The sequence below is a fragment of the Urocitellus parryii genome, chromosome 10 (genome assembly GCF_045843805.1).
Source record: "Urocitellus parryii isolate mUroPar1 chromosome 10, mUroPar1.hap1, whole genome shotgun sequence".
Taxonomy (NCBI): domain Eukaryota; kingdom Metazoa; phylum Chordata; class Mammalia; order Rodentia; family Sciuridae; genus Urocitellus; species Urocitellus parryii.
The window spans coordinates 37598677-37616825 of record NC_135540.1 but is presented as its reverse complement, the minus strand read 5'-3'; positions in this window follow the sequence as shown (position 1 = coordinate 37616825).

Here is an 18149-nt window from a genome sequence, read left to right as displayed (position 1 = left end):
CAAACTCAGCAGGTCATATGGGGACCCTGGTGAGATAAGCATTTGAGTGGGCTGAAGAAGATGTTTGAGCAAAGGAAAACTTAGAGATTGAAGCTTGACACTTTTTAATCAGAATAATATTCAAATCCAAAAAGTGGAGCAAAAATAAGTACTAACTTGGGGATAGAGTGGGAGAAGGAAACAATAAGATTAAAAAGGTTTTAGAAATACTAAGTAAGATAGAAGGAATGTAGGAGGTGATGAGGGTGATAGTGTGGTTGGCAGGGTGCAGTTTTGGTATAATTTTAAGTGTATATTTAATAAGATTTAAACGTGAGCTGTCAGAGGAGTAGTTACTAGGTTAGAATAAGGTATATACAGAGACTCAAAGGATCTGAGATTTATTACTGTCTTTTAACTCCTTGCAAAAAAAAATTACATAATGATGTTGACTCCCTCAGCAATAAAAATTGACCTACCCTTCACAATAACATGGAAGTTAATCTCCCCCAGAATTACTCAATAATCATGTAAACATGAGGTATTTCCCAAGAGGAATTAGGATTTATGTTTTTGGTGAGATTAATGATTGAGTTGGTTCATATATTAAATCTGTGCAAAACAACATTTCTGAATCCATTGCCTTTCTAAGATTTTAGTAATGAATTAAACTTTTGGATTTACCCTAGGAAAAGTGAACTTACTTATTCTCAAAGGCAATAATAGACCAGAATGGACTAAAAAGTAAGCAGTACCTGCCTTGCAGCTTATTAGTGAACAATGTGTCCTCTCTATCTTCTAGGCCTTAACTATATAGCAATACACAAAAAGAATATTGTTCCTATTCTCCCTGACATTTGAGAACTTAATACTACTGTAATTGTAGTCTAACTATGAGTTCTTGCCAATAATTGCTCTGAAAGTTACCATTCACTATAGGGTAACTATGGGAGAGAGAACAGGGGATAAGGGCAAATACACACAAGTCTGTATAAGTATTGCTGGTGATGTGTGCACACTTTATTTTTGACACAATTTTAATAAAGTGAAATATCTCTAGACTTCAGAATTTATAAATACCCTTCAGCCAGCTCATATCTGGATATTTGTGGCCCTTAGGGTTTTTTTTTTTTGTATTAACATCTATTAATCATAAAATTAAGCCAGTTGCCACCACCAGTTTAAAAAAAAAAGTTAAAAATGAGGAAAAAAAATATTCTTGCCCATGTATTCCCCATACACACTGTCATCCCTACCCTGAGGTAAACTTCATTATCTTACTCTGTGTATAGTAGTTAGATCAGGTGGGGAATGAGTTCATTTATCCCAATGTATCTGATGGTTTTAATGCTATTGCATAGCCATTAGGTAAAAAAAAATGTCCCACATGTGCCTAGAGGTTTGCATGTAAGTGCATAAAGTTCAGAAATTTAACATCAAATAAATCTCCTTCTGCTTTAGGAAGCCCTAAGAAAATTTATATTCCTCTGTCCTGAGACCAGCAAAATAAATGAGGAAATAGATACATCAGTTTAAGTCCGACAACACAGAGGATAAGAAAATCAACCCTTCTCATCAGGAGCATCTGGAGATGGTCCTAAAAGAGAAAATTTTAAAACCTTAAATATTTATCTTAACCTCTGTGAGCTAATAATGTTATTAAACCAGTCTAGAATAAAACATGTTTTGCTTAACATTAATAAGTAAAGTTATATTTATGTATATAAAGTTATATTAGCAGTTTATATTTTTCTACTTTTTAGATAAATTTGAGACATAAAGGACTACTTCATGCTACATAGATTTTTCTTTTCCTTCTTTACATTAATTAATTTGTTGCTAGATAATATCATCTTAAAATCATTAAAAGTACTATAGAAAACCAGTGGATGTTTTATTCTTAACCTTTTGGTGTTCTTCATGGTGCCATTTCTGAGGTTTTTGCCCACTATAACAATTCTATTTTCATGAGCCCTGACTTATGCAGAGGCCATAGTAAGACAGAGGTAGATTTCATGTTAAAAAAAAAAAACTCTGCTCCACATGAAATACCTTCATGAAAGCTCAGATATGCCCACAAACAATAAAATATTGATCTAACAGTTGGAGAATAACACACTTCACACAAATAGTAACTGAGTTCAGTTGAGGACATGAGGTAAATATAAGGCAATCCCTGTCCTCCAGGCTCACGTCTATTATTCCTGATTTATGGTGAGTTCAACAATGAGATGGCACTTGGGACAAGAGGAGATTAGAGTTGGAGAAGAATCAGGAAGCAGAGTTATTATTTTAAAAAGCAATATGGACAGAAATTCTTTCCAATCCAGGAGGTATCCTTGCTGGCATGATCACATCAGTATGCAGATGCCAGACGTTTTCTATAGAGGGCAAAATATTTTAGCCCTTGCAGTCTCTGTCACCACTGCTTAACCATATTGTGTTCCACATAATCTTTATTTACAAAAACAGGTGGCAGCTGGAATTGGCCTGAGGGCCCTAGTTTGCTGACCCCTGACACCAATTACCACAGTTTCAAACTTGGATATTATGTTTAGAAGGTTGTACCATTAATTGAAAAGAAAACAGAAAGAAAGGTGAGTTTCATGAGGAGAAAACAATGAGTTAGGTATTAATAAATATTTGACTTAATATGACAAACATTTCCCAAGCATACCTGACATTGAGTGGACAAAATGTGAGTTCTACTCTCAAGGTCACCCTCTATCAATGTGATAATATCATATCATTGAGCCACAATATTAAGGAGGTTATCGTGTCTTGTAATAAGCCAGCCATTAACAGGGACTCAATAAACTGCCTCCATTCAACTCACTTTTAGTCTATAAAACACACTAATCATTCAATGGGTTGAGCTGAAAAGGGGTAGGTGGAAAAAGTTACCAATGATTGTTGACAAAGTAAAGGTAGGAGGGCTTGATGAATTTTAAAATATATGACTGGAAATGTGATTTAAAAAAAAATCTAGACAGATCAAGTTTAAGTTGCTAGTCATGTTTGCTCCTCTTAGCGGACGGAATAGTGGATGTTGCAATGTTGCAATAGAATATAAAATTTTAAGTGCAAAAATGGTATGAAGCTGTTGCTGTTTTAAATAGGTAGATTACCTACTTTAAACAAAACATGTTCTATGTTCTAGTTATTAACATTGGAGAGAGAGAGAGAGAGAGAGAGAGAGAGAGAGAGAGAGAGAGAAATGCACCCCTGCTGTTGTTATATTAGTCATCAGAAGAGTTTGCCTAAGGTCAATTTGGTGGCCTTGATGAAGGAAGGGAGTATATCTCTCTGACTCCAGAAGAAGTTGAAAGAAACAGGGAAATATCATTATAATTATCTATTACAATGATCTGTAGTATTTGACAAAATTTAAAGACTCTTTGAAAATAGAGATAATATTTCCCCCAAAATATGTCTGTATGTATAAACAAAAATTCCATATCAACCCACGGGATTATATGCACCTCTGAATTTCCTAGAAGTTGTGTATGACAGTTTGAGAGACCCTGCTCAAAATATACCAAATTCTTTTCATGGTTATCTCAGTTGATTCTCAGACAACAGACAACAATTAACAGAGGTACCCTTATCACCTTTGTAGAGAGATTAAGACAATGATAAAAAGATCATACAGACTAAGGCATTTGTCAGGTTTCTGAGACTAGACATGAAGGCTCACACATGCCTTCATGTTGGAGGGACCTGCCTGAAATTTATAAGAAAAAGAAGGAAGTCATTCTTTTATATAACAACTTCCATGACACCCCTAAGGAAGCTTTCCGAAAGAAAGCAGTTTCTTTCATTTTAAATATTGAAAAATTATAGCAGGACCAAAAGTGTACTCCCCCATCCCAGAAATACCCAGGTTCTGTTCCCCAGATCCTGTGAGTGGGTTATCTTCCATGACAAAAGAGATTGTGCAGATGTGATTAAATTAATGACCTTGTGATAGGGAGATTGTCTGGGATTATCCAGGTGACCTGATACAAAGTCACATGTGTCCTTGTAAGAGGATGTAGGAAGGACAGACAGAGGAAAAGGGAGTCTAAGCACAGAAGAGGACTTTGGAGGAAGGTGGCCATACGCCAAGGAAAAACAACAGATAAAAGCTGGAATAAACAAGGTGCCAACTCATCCCTCCCCGTGCCTTGATCTTAGCACCATGAGTCCCATTTCAGGTTTCTGACCTTCAGAACACTGAGAAAATAAGTTTGTATTGGTTTAAACCACTAAATTTGTAGTAATTTCTTTTACCTTAGCAACCAGAAATGAATTTAAAAATAAAACCAAACTAATTTATACTATAATCATATTTCATTTTTTCCCAAGCTTCATAAAAGCAGGAAGTTTTGAATTTTTAGCACTTAGTGCCAGAAACAGAGCATATGTTCAGTTAAAAATTTAAAAAACAATGAAACACTTAATGCTCACAGTAGTGCCAAAACACTCTAGAAAGACAGTAAAATTTAAAATGAAGCTAGGGGAATATTTCTACAGGGAGGAAAAAAAGAAATGTTTAAAAGTACTATTGGGAAGTATAAAATAACTATATTTTAGCCACAATTTACACCCAAAAGATGAAGATGCAGAAAAAAATATAAAGTTTTAGATGAACTAATATTAATTAATGATCTAAATCCTACCATAAACCGGCCTGTTCCTCATATAAATTTTTGTAAGTTATGAAGGAGATATTCCAACTTCTAATAAATAGTTATATTTTTCTTCTTCTACACTTCTGGTCATTGTTGCTATTCTTGGAATGGGTCAGGAAGAGACTTTTAAAAAGTTGGAGCTGAGCACTATGGCGCACACCTGTAATCTGAGCAATTTAGGAGGCTGAGGCAGAAGGATTGCAAGTTCAAGGCCAACATCAGCAACTTAACAAGGCTCTATGCAATTTATGAAGAACCTGCCTCAAATAAAAAGTAAAAATTTCTGGGGATGTGGCTCAGTGGTTAAGCACTCCTGGGTTCAATCTCCAGTACCAAAAAGTAAAAGTAAAATCAGGTAGATGTTGCTGTTGGAAGAAGCTGCAGCTAATGATTCCTACAAGTCTTGAAATCCATGTGCATATCCATCACTCAAACATAGTAGGATGACTTTTTCTCTTTAAAACTAAAACTTTTAAGTTGATCTTCTATGTTCACTTTCATTTTTTAGGTTTTCCATAATTTGGAGGGATATAGGAAAAATATTAAAGAAAATAGAACAACATCAAATATCAAATTCATTAGATACCAGTTTTCAAACCCTAATTGCTACAAAGAATTTTTAGTTAGATTCTCTGGATGGTAAAACAAACCTCCAAAACTTGGTGTCTTCCCATAATCAATTGTATTTTGTGCTTTCAACTACAGACTCAAGACTCCCAAGGGCCATTGATGGAGTTCTTGGTGGAAGCCTCCACATCTGGCCAGCAGAGACAAGAAAGGCCCATGTAGAAGACTCATAAGAGTAAGTCGAAGTAACATACAGCTCTGCAACTGCATTCTGTTGACCAGATCACTTAGATCTGATTACACACCTCACTGCTAGGAATGCTGAGAAATACAGCATGGCCACATAAGTTAGAAATGGAGAAAACAGTATGGATGGACATAAGGGTCTTACACAGAGGTCTTATGATCACTTCTACCAACTCTTTTCTGGTTATACTCTTCTACCACTTGTACCAAATCCTTTCCTGTTCTTTCCTCTTATTTCATGTACTCCAGGCCTTGTGGCCTCCATGTTGGTCTTCAAAAATACCAAGCTGCTAAGGTTCAGGTACTGTTTGTCCCCCAAAGGTTCATGGGTTAGAGACTCTTTCCCAAGTGTAACAGAATTGAGAGGTGGTAAATCTCTAAAAGACAGGGTCTAATAGAAAATCAATTGATCATGAAGTCATCACCTTGGATTCACATCATCCTCCCAGATCCTGTTTTGTTCCTGCAAGAGTGGGTTATTATAAAAGAGCAGGCCTAACGCTCCATGGTCTCTTACTTATTCTCTTGCCATGGGACATAGTTCACTCTCACACACATTCCCACCATATTGGGATACACCCAGAAGACCATCATGAGAGACTGACCAGATATGACCACTCAATCTCTGACTCTCAGTCTCTGAAATTGAGCTAAATAAACCTACTTCACAATACCCAACCTTGGCTATTTTATAATAGCAATACAAAATGGATGGAAACATAAGCCATGGTCCTACTTCAGAGCTTTTGTACACTGTTCCTAGCATCTTTAATACTGTTCCTCACTAGATATTCCCAGGGATTATCCCCTAACTTCATTCATGTCTCTGTTGAAAACTGCTTCTTCAGAGAGGATTTTCCTTAGAACACCCCCATGTAAAATAGCAGTCTCTTTCTCCAGTCCCTTATCTCACGTCTTTTCCTTTATACATTTATCACTCTCTGACTTCATAATATAGATATATTTGTGCATCAAACTTTTATCTATTTGCTGTACTAGAATATATGTTTCAAAAGGTCAGGGACTTCTGTTTCCTATACCATTGGGTCTGCAGCACCTAGAACATTGCCCAGCACCTAATAAAACACTCAGAAATCATTTTATTGAATGAATTATGTTTCTAACAAGGATTTTTCAAATATGCAAATGCTACAATGTCTCTTTTCTGGTGTTCCCATCTTCAACACAGTCCATATTACTCTCTCTCTCTCTCTCTCTAAAAAATCATCTGTTCATTTCACTTCCTTATTCCACTAGATCCTATCCATCTTAAAGACTCATCTCAAGACTCAGTTTACCCAAAACTCCAGCAGCCCCACACTCCTCAGGACCTCATGCATGTGTCTGTTTGGAAGTCAGCTACTTATATGGCTGTCTTTGCACAGGAATGAGACAGGGCGATGTGTTACTAGATATAATGTTGTGTCCTCATTGTAAGGTACAGTGTCTGGCATATCATAGAACTGTAACAATATCTGCTAGCCCAGAATTTTCAATGATTTAAAGACTTCCACTTGCTTCAAGAAAATCAAGAGGAAAACAAAATTTCATCCACTCAAATTTTTCTAAGCATTTTTAGTAAGAATTTGGCAAAACATTATTTCTCTGAACTTCTGAACTGTAAGAGTGCAAATAAAATTATTCTGTAAATCCTATATAATGAATATAATGGTTATTAGAGAGGGATTTTTATTTAAATAAATAAATAAAACTCAACAGTTATAATTGTTGAGTGTTGCATTTGTACGTTGTAGTAAATGGAGAATCCTTAAATAATGATATACACATCTTATTTACATAATTTTTACAGAACTTAGTACATAATCTTATTTGAAATTACTGTAGATATTTTAGTATTTGTTTCTGTGATACAGTGTTAATTTTTAAATTCTGAGTCATTTTGTTATTCAATTCATGATCAGAGAATCCAGGTCTAATTATAACATTATTAGTACAGAAAGAAAAGGTCCACTTCATAATGATGTGCTTTATCATACTACTTCTATGAATATCTTACAGAAAAGAATAGAAATTCCACATAGTAAATGGATATTGAGAGAGACAATTTACTCCTAGAAATAACAAACTGAAAAATTACCCACTGGTTGATAGGAAAAATCTAATGTTTTTGTTAGCTAGATAAAACCTTTTCCATTCACCTTCCATATGTATATGATTTCCATAAAATCCAGCAACATTTAGACAAATGTAATTTTGTCAGAAACACCTTCAACATATAAAAAATAAAATATACTACTTTTATGTTTAGACTTTATAGATCCCTACACAAATGTATCTGTGTATGTGTGTGTATGTGCATATTCTGTGTAATAGGCAACAGAAAAGATATGAAGAAGCATTATTCCTTGAGTTTCTGGAATCTCCTGCCATTCTAGAAGAACTACTAGATAAACTGGAATTTTCATTTAATACTGTCTACAGGGCACCATTTACATATTGTAGGATTTAAGTTGTGCAATATCATTGCAACTAGATAAACTTAACTCATCTGGGGTACACTGAATATATTCTTCAATCCATAAACATCATGTTGTGACATGAATTCATTTAATAATCAGTCATTATTAGTAACTAATACTGTAGTGGTGGTAAATTCCAAAATCACTGTTTGTTCTTGCAATGCCCTTATACCTATTATAAAAAATAAAATTTAAAACTATATCTTAATTTATTTCTGGTTTATTTTTTCTTTTGTGATGTGATGTTACACATTCCAACCAGAAATCTTTACAGTTCTGCTTTAAAAAATTATATTCCATTCAATGTATTCTAGTTCAAAACTGTCAAAGGAAAGAGCAAAAGGCCAACTGGCTGGCTGGCTGACTATTTTAGACAGGGCCCCTTGGGGATGTACTACCTGTGTAAGGTTAACACAAACCAGGTATTTTTGCTTTGTGGTTTGTTAAAATCAATTCTCTCAGTTGACCTCCAGTATAATAAAACTCTGGGCTAATTATTTAGACTGGAAAAACTTACAGGAAATTGACGTGAGAACCATAAGAGTATCAGTTTATTTCCACAGGTTGACATGCTTGGCAGGAGAAGTGTCAGTTTCCTTCCACATCAAGAAAACTGAATTGGATGGTTAAAGTTTGCTCCATAAGCTCAGCCTAAGTGTAATGGGAGCAAAAAAAAAAAAAAATTCTTAAATGTATTCCATCAGACTAAACAAGTAATTCAGATAATATTTGTAAACAGATTTATTTAGATATAATTCACATACCATAAAATTCACCCTTTTAAATCATGCAGCTCAATGACTTTAATTTATTCATGAATCATGAAACTATCACTCTAAATAACTTTTAGAACATTTTCATCCCCTCAAAAATAAATCCTATACTCATTAGTAGTCACTCCCCACTCACTCTTCCTTCCCTCCTCCCTCTGGCCTCATAACCCTAGGAAACCACTCATTTACTTTCTGTCTCTATGGACCTGCCTATTCTGGACATTTCATTACAGTGGTACTCTACAATATGTGGTCTTTTGTGACTGGCAAATTTCATTTACATAACAATTTCAGGGTTTATCCATGCTGTAGTATATATCGATGATTTGTTCCTTTTAATTTATGAATAAACTTCCCTTTTACAGATACACCACATTTTATTTTCCACCCATCAATCTGTTGATGGATATTTGTGTGGCTCTTACTATTTGGCTACTATGAGTGATGCTGTTCTAAACATTCATGGACAAGTTTTTGTATAGACATATTTTAAATTTCTTTTGGATATCTACATAACATGGAACTTATGGATCATATGGTAATGTAAGGTTTAACCTTTTAAATACTTGCCAAAACTATTTTGAAAAGTAGCTGCCTCATTCTCATGTCCATTAGTAATCAATGAGTGTTCCAATTTCTCTACATCCTTACCAGCAGTTGTTATTTTCTGTTATTATCTCATACCATTAGGTATCTTATATAATATAATAACTCCTGATGGTTGGTATTTGCATTTCCCTGAAGGATTATAATGTTGGACATCTTTCGATGTGCTTTTTGGCCATTTGTATATTTTCTGTAGAGAAATGTCTATTCACATCTTTTATTCATTTTATAATTGGGGCATATATCAGTATTTCATTCTTTTTGTTGCTAGCTAATATTTTGCTGTATGGCTACTCCACATTTTATGTATCCTTTCATCTGTTGATGCCCTAAGTAAAACAGAAAAGACAGTAGAAGGGCAGATTTGCTCATGGCTTGATCTGAGATGTCCATCTTGTCCTGCCCAGGAGTGTTAGCATTTCTGATTCTCGGTCCTTCGGGTTTAGACTCTGATTACACCACAAGCTTTCCTGGCAGATTGTGTTAATTCTCATAATCACAAGAGTCAATCCTTCATAATGAATCTCTTTCTGATTATTTCAATATCTCCTATCAGTTCTGTTTCTCTGCACAACCCTCACTAATACAAGTGACTTTGAGGAAAGAACATTTCCAGTGGGGCTTGGCAGGGTGGGAGGCACAAAATAAAAGTAAAATTTATGGCTTATAGAAAAATGTCACAAGTGTGTTATACAAACTACTATTTCAGAAAAGAAAAAATGTAGTTTAGGAGCAGCAAGAGCTGAGGCAGTAGGACAAGCAGTGATTTAAGTGTCTATTATCCAATCAGTTGAACAAGTCTACCTTAAGAGTATTCCAGATGGAGAAAATCTAAACATTCAACAATAGGGCATTGATTAGGTATACAAAGCAATACTAAGTATGGCAAAAGCCCATGCAAGCATCAAAGAGAAAGAGTTTGGATGAGTGTCTCCAAAAGATCCAAGGGTTGAAGCCCTGGTCTCCAGGGTGGTGTCATTGAGAGGTAATAAAATCTTTAGGAGGTGGGGTCGTATGGCAGGTCCTTAGGTTACTGGAGTGTGCCTTCCTCCCTCTCTCCTAGATGGAGATGCGATCACTTCCTCCAACATGTGCTCTTGCCATTCTCATCTACCACCTCATCAAAGATTCAGCCAATAGGGTCACTTGGTTTTAAATTTGACTGTCCCAAATATTAGCAAATGAATCCCTTTCTCTCTTTAAATTAAGTGCTTCTGGTATCTCCTTATGGTAACTAAGATGTACTAACACGATAAAGACACAGCAAGTAAAGGCAGAGAGAAGGAAGGGAGGGAGGGGGAAAGGAAGATGGAAGAAAAAGAAAAATAAGCAAGAGCCTGACTTATATTCTTGCCTTGGTCTTCCAGAAATCCAGATGTACTCAGGTAATATGAAAAAGACATCAGTTTCTGTATTGATATTCTGTGAAAGATCTTACTATGGAATGATCCTACAACCTGCCTTCATTTTCCCTCACCAAGAGAAGCTCAATTTTTATTGGGGCAGCAAGATGTCCAGCCTGAAAAAATCAAAGCAAGTTTATTCCTCCATACTGGGTGTCCACATTTACAGACCTACTGCTTGATCTAGTGACCAAATTCTGGCCAGTGACTGGGTCCTGGGAGATAATTACTTTTGTGGAAAAAGAAAAAAAATAGAAACTCTTTTCCACTTGAATTTTTTTCTTCTTGAGCATGGTTTGTAAAGATATGATTTTAAGAGGAATAGCAGCCATCTTACAACTCTTCATTGACAATCTGTTCAGAGCACAGTACTGGGCAGAATGCAGAGATGTAGAAGAAATAGAAGTTATAGTCCCTCAGCCTCCAAACCCTACAATGCAAGGTATCAAGACATGCAAATGAATTAACTCAAGAACAATTGCAAAACAATTTACAGTATTAGTCAGTGCCAAATACTGTAAACTCAGTGGCCAGCCTCCAAAATCCACTGTTGAAAACTCCATCCTGCCAATGCTTCCTGTTAATCTACCTAAATTGAAGAAGTTTTTAGGAAAAATATGACATTTTAGGGGAGTCTAACCTCAGTTTCTTACATATGTTAAACACATTCCTGACCCTTTTTAAACACCACAAATGACTTTTACATGGGGAAAACAAATATCAAAAATGCATAAAATTGACATTAAATTTTAGGCTTGGTAAATAAAGCCAGTTCATCACTGTGGGACATTTTAAAGTTCACATAATCATTTGGGATTTGGGTTTCTTAATTTGTTAATTGGAACTGATGATTCCTTCAATGAATATTTAATGAGCACTTAATAAATGTTAGAAGCTGCTTTAGGTCATAGGAATGTAGCATGAACAGGAGAGACAACGTTCTGGGCCTCAGAGGTAGTGAAACAGAATAAACAAATTTACTATATACAAAGTGTAGTGATAAGTTTGACAGAAAAACATAAAGCAGGAAGATTAAAAGTATGCAAGATAAGTGGGCAGCGTGGCTAATTTACATATAGCAGTCAAGAAATCTTTGATAAGACGCTTTCCTTTCTTTCTCCGTGTAGTCTGTGGCATGTGCATGCATGCGCATGCACACAAACATACACATGCATATCCACTACCCTGATTTTCTGCAGGAGGAAGGGAAGAAGTCAAATAACTGAAAATACATGAACATTTGGTAATTTATTCAGCACTACATAAAAGTAAGGTATGATTTTCATTATTATTGTGGATAAAGTCTAAAATCCTTAGCTTGACATTTAAGATTCTTAAAATACAACCTTCCAACCTACCCTTCCAGTTTTATTTCTACTTACCTTATGGTAACTAAGATGTAACTAATTTTCAAATAAAATTTTCACTTCATCTCATCCAGTTGGCAATTAATCATGTACCATCTCATATTGCCTCTATTGTCTCTTCAGTCTAAATCCTCTAGGATTTCAGTTTTTATAAATTCTACATCCCTAATGAAATTATAAATTTTTGTATATCATCAGTCTTTTATGCCTTGAGCATAAAAGGTGTTCAATAATATCTATTGGTTTTGTTTGATGTACTGTTTTAGCATTTACCATTATTCTAAAAGCTACTGAACTACTTGGAATTCAGTGTCATACTCTATTTTTTACTAGTTTTGAATTGCTTTATTTATTGGACAATTGTATATTCCTTGAATAGCAAAATTTTTAAAATTTTCTGCATTGTTAGAGCTTCTACTTGCTTTCAGAATTTCCCATACGGGTCACCTCGGTGTCAATCAAATCTTCAAGACCATAATCTTATAAGCCCTTTTCATAGCCTTTTCATGTTTTAGGAATGTTCATTGTTATTGTTGTTTCACAAATGATTTTCACGTGAATGTTTTAATTAAAAGAACTTTCCAGCAGTCTGAAAAATCAAGCATAGAGAGGAATTAATCAAGTAAAAAAGAATCTATAGGGTAAGTACCAAGTGTGATTCTGATATACAGAGTAATAATAATCCTATAATGACATCTACATCCTACTTCCTGAGACCTGTGAATATGTTACATTACCTGGCAGAAAGTACTTTGCAGATGTGATTCAGTGAAGAACATTAAAACAGAAGGATGATTCTAGATTATCCAGGTGGACCTAATGTCATCACAAGGGTCCTTCTATGAGGGATGCAGAATCAGAAGAGATGAGACAATAGAAGTAGAAGTCAGAGTGATGTGGTCACAAGTCAAGGAACTCATGCAGCCTCTAGAGACTGGAAAATACCAAGAAGGAATAACTTGTCTCCTCAGAGTCTCCAGAAAAGATGTACAGCCCTAATTGCCTCTTTAATTTTGATGTTAGCCCTAAAAGATCTATTTTCAGATTTATGCCCTCCAGAGCTGGAAGATTATAAATTTGTAATTTGATAACTTTGTGGTTATTTGATATAGCAGTAGTAGAAAACTAATATAGTGATATAGTAAAAACAGCCACAAACTAGAATCTCTTATATCTAGCACCTAATGCATGCATAATAATTGATTAACCTCAGGAAAAATTATTACTTCAGTTTCTTTTCCTATAAAATTAAATTTTATCTACCTGTACAGTGTTCCTATGAACACAGAGAAAATTCTTCATATGAGCATTTTGTAAAGTGTTTCATGTTATACAAATGTTGTATGCAAAATTTTGGCTTAAATTTTTTAAATTAATTAGTTTATTTTAATTAGATATATATGACAGCAGAATGCATTTTGATTCATTGTACACAATTGTCACACAACTTTTCATTTCTATGTACATGATGTAGCATTGCACCATATGTGCAGTCATACATGTACCTAGGGTAATGATGTCCATCTCATCCCACCATCTTTCATGCCCCATACTCCTTCCCCTCCCCCCACTTTGCCCAAAGTTCCTCCATTTTTCTCATGCCTGCCCCATTAGGGATTAGCATCCACTTATCAGAGAGAACATTTGGCCTTTGATTTTTGGAATTGGCTTACTTTGCTTAGCATGATATTCTCCAACTCCATCCATTTAGCTGCAAATGACATATTTTATTCTCTTTTAATTCTGAGTAATAATCCATTGAATATATATACCACAGTTTCTTTATTCATTCATCTATTGAAAGGCATCTAGGTTGGTTCCACAGTTTAGCTATTGTGAATTAAGCTTCTATAAACATTGATGTGGATGCACTACTATAGTATGCTGATTTTAAGTCATTTGTAAATTTTTCTTAATGAGGCCACAGACTGGAAAAAAAGGCTTATATCCTTCATACTCAAATACTATAAATATCATAAGCACTCCTGAAATAAAGATGTTTTAGAAGTTACCACCCCGCACCCTTGTCACAAACTTCTCATCAGCCAAAACAAGTATAATGAATTAATTTGCAGCATTCTTTGCTAAATAACCAAGATATAGCCTTAGTATCCTCTTAAATCCACCTTTAGGATGTAGTTCTCAATCAACTGGAGAAGACACTTACTTAAAAATCCCTGACCTAATGGCTTAGAAAGTTTGTTGTTTTGGCCAGCCTCAAGGGTATCACCTGGGAGTTTGTTAGAAATGCAGATTCCACTCCAGACCTATGGAATCACAACAGCATTTTCAACAAGATCTCTAGGTGAGCCCTGGAAATTGGTCAAAGAGGGTATTTTGGAGTGATTTGAATCCCAGCTGTGTCCCTTACAACCATAAACTCAAGGGAAGTGTCTAAATCATCTAAGTTTCATTTTCTTCATACACAAGTGAGGAATAATACACATCTGATGGCTTATTGTGAGAATTAGAGTGCTGCATATAAGGCGCTGTGCACAAGGCCTGCCAACAAAGACTCAGTTAATAATAGTTTTCCTTATTGTCTCATTTTGCACCATCTACAGCGCTAACCATATTACACATCCATTCATAACTGCTGGAGCTGCTCACTAGGGCCAGTTTCCAAAGCAATCCACGCCTCTTGGGAAGAGGGGTATTCTATTCAGTGGAGGACCGTTAGCAATGCCAATTCCAAATACGTAGGATACTGTACGCTGTACAACAAATATTAAAAGTCGGGAGGCCTCCTTGCTCTCTCTGCACGGGGCTTTATTAGAAACACGTCTACTATGAGACTCAGCCTTGGAGTCTAATGACCTGCAAGAAAAGGCAAGGGCCAGAATTTCTACTCTGCCGCTCTGGGTCACCAGCTCGCTTGCCTAATCCTCTTCTTAACTTTCGATCTGATCTCCTGTCGCTGGTCTCCTTGCAGCAGAACCACAACCTGCCTTCCGCCGCCCAGCTCCCCCGCCAGGCGCGCAGCAGGCGCGGCTGGAACTCTTTCCCCTGAGACCCGTTAGGCAGAGGAGGGGGTTCGTGAGGGCGGAGCTCCGGCGTCCTGCTGCTGCTGCTGCTGCTGCTGCCGCCGCCGTCACCGCCACTGCCTGCAAGGCTGCAGCCCCTGGCTCGGGTCCTCAAGCCCGGCAGCTCCGGACAGATGGGAGCACCCCGGGCCTGATGGATGAACAGTCGAGTTCGTGAACTCCCATCACCAAATTTGCTCTGCGCCTGGTAGTGGCGGCGACCGGCGGCTGCAACCCAGTGGCGGGGGCTGCCGGGCGATCCCGCCCCGCTCCAGCGCGCCGCCTCAGCTCTTTGCATAGTAATTTCAGTTCCTGATCGCACAGAGCTGGCTCCGGGACTGGGTTGAAAAGGACCGCAGCTCGCCAACCAGAGACATCGGTGTGGCGCCCAGAGCCTGTGCTTAGGATATGCGACGGGAAGCCCTTGCTACAGCGCAGACAGTGGCCCCGCGGCGCCGGGGAGAGCCAGGCGAAAGCAGGTAGGCGACCTGCGGCGTAGGGAGGAGACGCCCCCCCCTCCTCCGCCACTCTGCCCAGTGGCCAACCCTGGGGGCCGGAGCGTTGCGGTGTGTTGTATATTGATGGGGGAGGGATTTGGTCCCACATTTTGCTGGGGGTTCCTTTGCCTGTTGCTCTTGTCCCCATCCCATCCTCGCAGGTAATGAATTTCTCTGCAAGGTCATTGCTCCCTTAAGCTCTCTGCCTTTGAAGGTAAATAGGAGAAAACTCCTGATGTTCGTGAGCTGGGAGATTTACAATCAGTCGGGTCTGCACACTGCGAATATCGAAAGAGGGGCGTGTGTGTATGTGTGTGCGGCATTTTTCTTATTTTTCTTACGTTTATTCCCATTAAGGTCAAAACACTGGACATATATAAGTATTCTCATGTGTGTTTATGTGTATATATATATTTACACATATATAGTTTTTCTTGAGATGGGCGGGGAGAGAATAGGAAGGGCGGGCAGAGGTTGATAAAGGGAAATCATTGTAGAGACCTGTTCAGTGTCTGGAGGTGAACTTTGGAACCACATTAAGTCAAGATAGAGACTAGAGCAGATAAACAGCTCTGTAGATGTGGATTTTAGAAAAAGGTCTGAAGAAGATAGTCAACGGATACAGCAGATCTTCATGGTATCCAGGCAAATGGAAAAGATGTAGGCAAAATTCCAGATGCAACAATGGGCAGTGAAAGAGGGGAAATGGAGGGGTACATAGTTGACATTGGGAAGTGAATCTGGGGTGGAGAGAGATAGCAAATGCAGGTCAGGTTTCTAGGGCCTTCTGGAGGGGTATTCAGAGAAATCACTGCCTTTGAATGTAGACAGTTCAAGGTTAAGATGATGTGAATGTCCACAAAGCAGCAGAGAAGGTGGGGGGGGGGGAGAGAAGACTGGAAGGGGGAGGGGAGAAACCAAGCTCTGAGTAGTCACTCAAGTAGCAGCCACCTTTCATTAAGGTGTCTTCTTCCTCCAGTTAAAACTGTGCCTGGATATGCTCGATTTAAATATTTTTCACAACACATTTATTAATGATCCATTGGTCTGTGTTTTCATTTTATTTTTGCAAGGAATCTGGGTCATGGTGGGACTGGAAGAAACTGAAGTGTTTACAACACCAGAAAGATTTGGAGAGAGAGTTGATTAAGGCTCAGCTTCATGAAATATTTACACATCTCTTGCGTGGGCTTTTGTTTGCTCCTGTTGGTGCTGCTGCATATTTTACTTTGATAATGCTTTGAATGTACTTCTCCCGAATGTGCTTATTTTCCAGTTAGAAACTATTCTTTCTTTTCCATTGTGTTCACCATTGACCTGCCTTAAGTTACAATTGTGGGACTAAAGATACGTGAGTCACAGTACAAAGAATAACATCTTCTCTATTGCTATCCCCAAAGGGCCAGAGTTTGCATAAGAGAATGTTCTTTGGAAAGAGTCTCCCCCCCCCCCACAAGTTTGTAGGTGTTTTGGAGGGTGGGACGTACTGTTGATTCACAGAGAAAAAAGTAGTGATTGCTGTCATGGTCTAGAATGTGATATGGTAGAAATTTATTTTGGACACAAAGCAGATGAACTCATAGAGAAACGTGAGAAACGTGTGTTGGATTGTGGTGAGGCCTCCCCTCATCACTAACTAGACTTATGAAAATGATAAGAATCAAATCACTAGTGCATCAGCTTCACATACAGAGTGTAGAACTGAAGCAATTTGTGACCAAATCAGTCTCAATTGGAGGGGAGGGGAGATTCCAGCAAGCTGTTTTGAAATCTGAGTGTTTTAATTGCCTCTAAGGACTTGCCCAATACACTTAATTATTTGTTCCTGCAACATTTTCTTGATTATGCCCCAAATAAACTTGAAAGAATATATTTAGATCCATCTATCTCTCACTGTTTGAATTGCTAGTCACAAACTCTGCAGCCTACAGGGAAACACTGATATATTGGTGATGGAATTACAAAATCATAAAATACTGGCCTCAAACAGTGAGGACACACTATTTTAGTTCCAAACTTGCTCTGGAGCTCTCTCTGTGGCAGCTGCATGTGGCCTCGGTGCCCTCATTCATTCACTCAGCCAAACCGTTTTCATTCATGCATTCCACATATATTTTTCTTGAATTGAACATGGTCCTTGAATGCAGAATAAAAGGATGAACAAGACATAGCTTCATCCTACAAAACTTGAGGGGGAGACTGATAGTAAGAGCTAGTTACATGCTATTGCAAGGTGCTAAAGAAGCCAGATTATGAAGACAAACCTACAGTGGCTCTGAAGGATGAGAGGAACTTACCAGGTGAACAAGAGAGGGCAAAATATTCAGAGTCCCAGAAAAACAAGGAGCTCTAAGTTGTTTAAAAAAAAAAAATGTGAGCTGGGTGTGGTAATGTATGCTGCTAATTCCAGCCACTCAGGAGGCTGAAGCAGGAGGATTCCAAGTTCAAGGCCAGTCTGGTCAATTTAGCAAGACCCTGTTTCAAAATTTAAAATAAAAAGTTCTGGGGAAGTAGTTCAGTGGTAAAGTGCTTCCC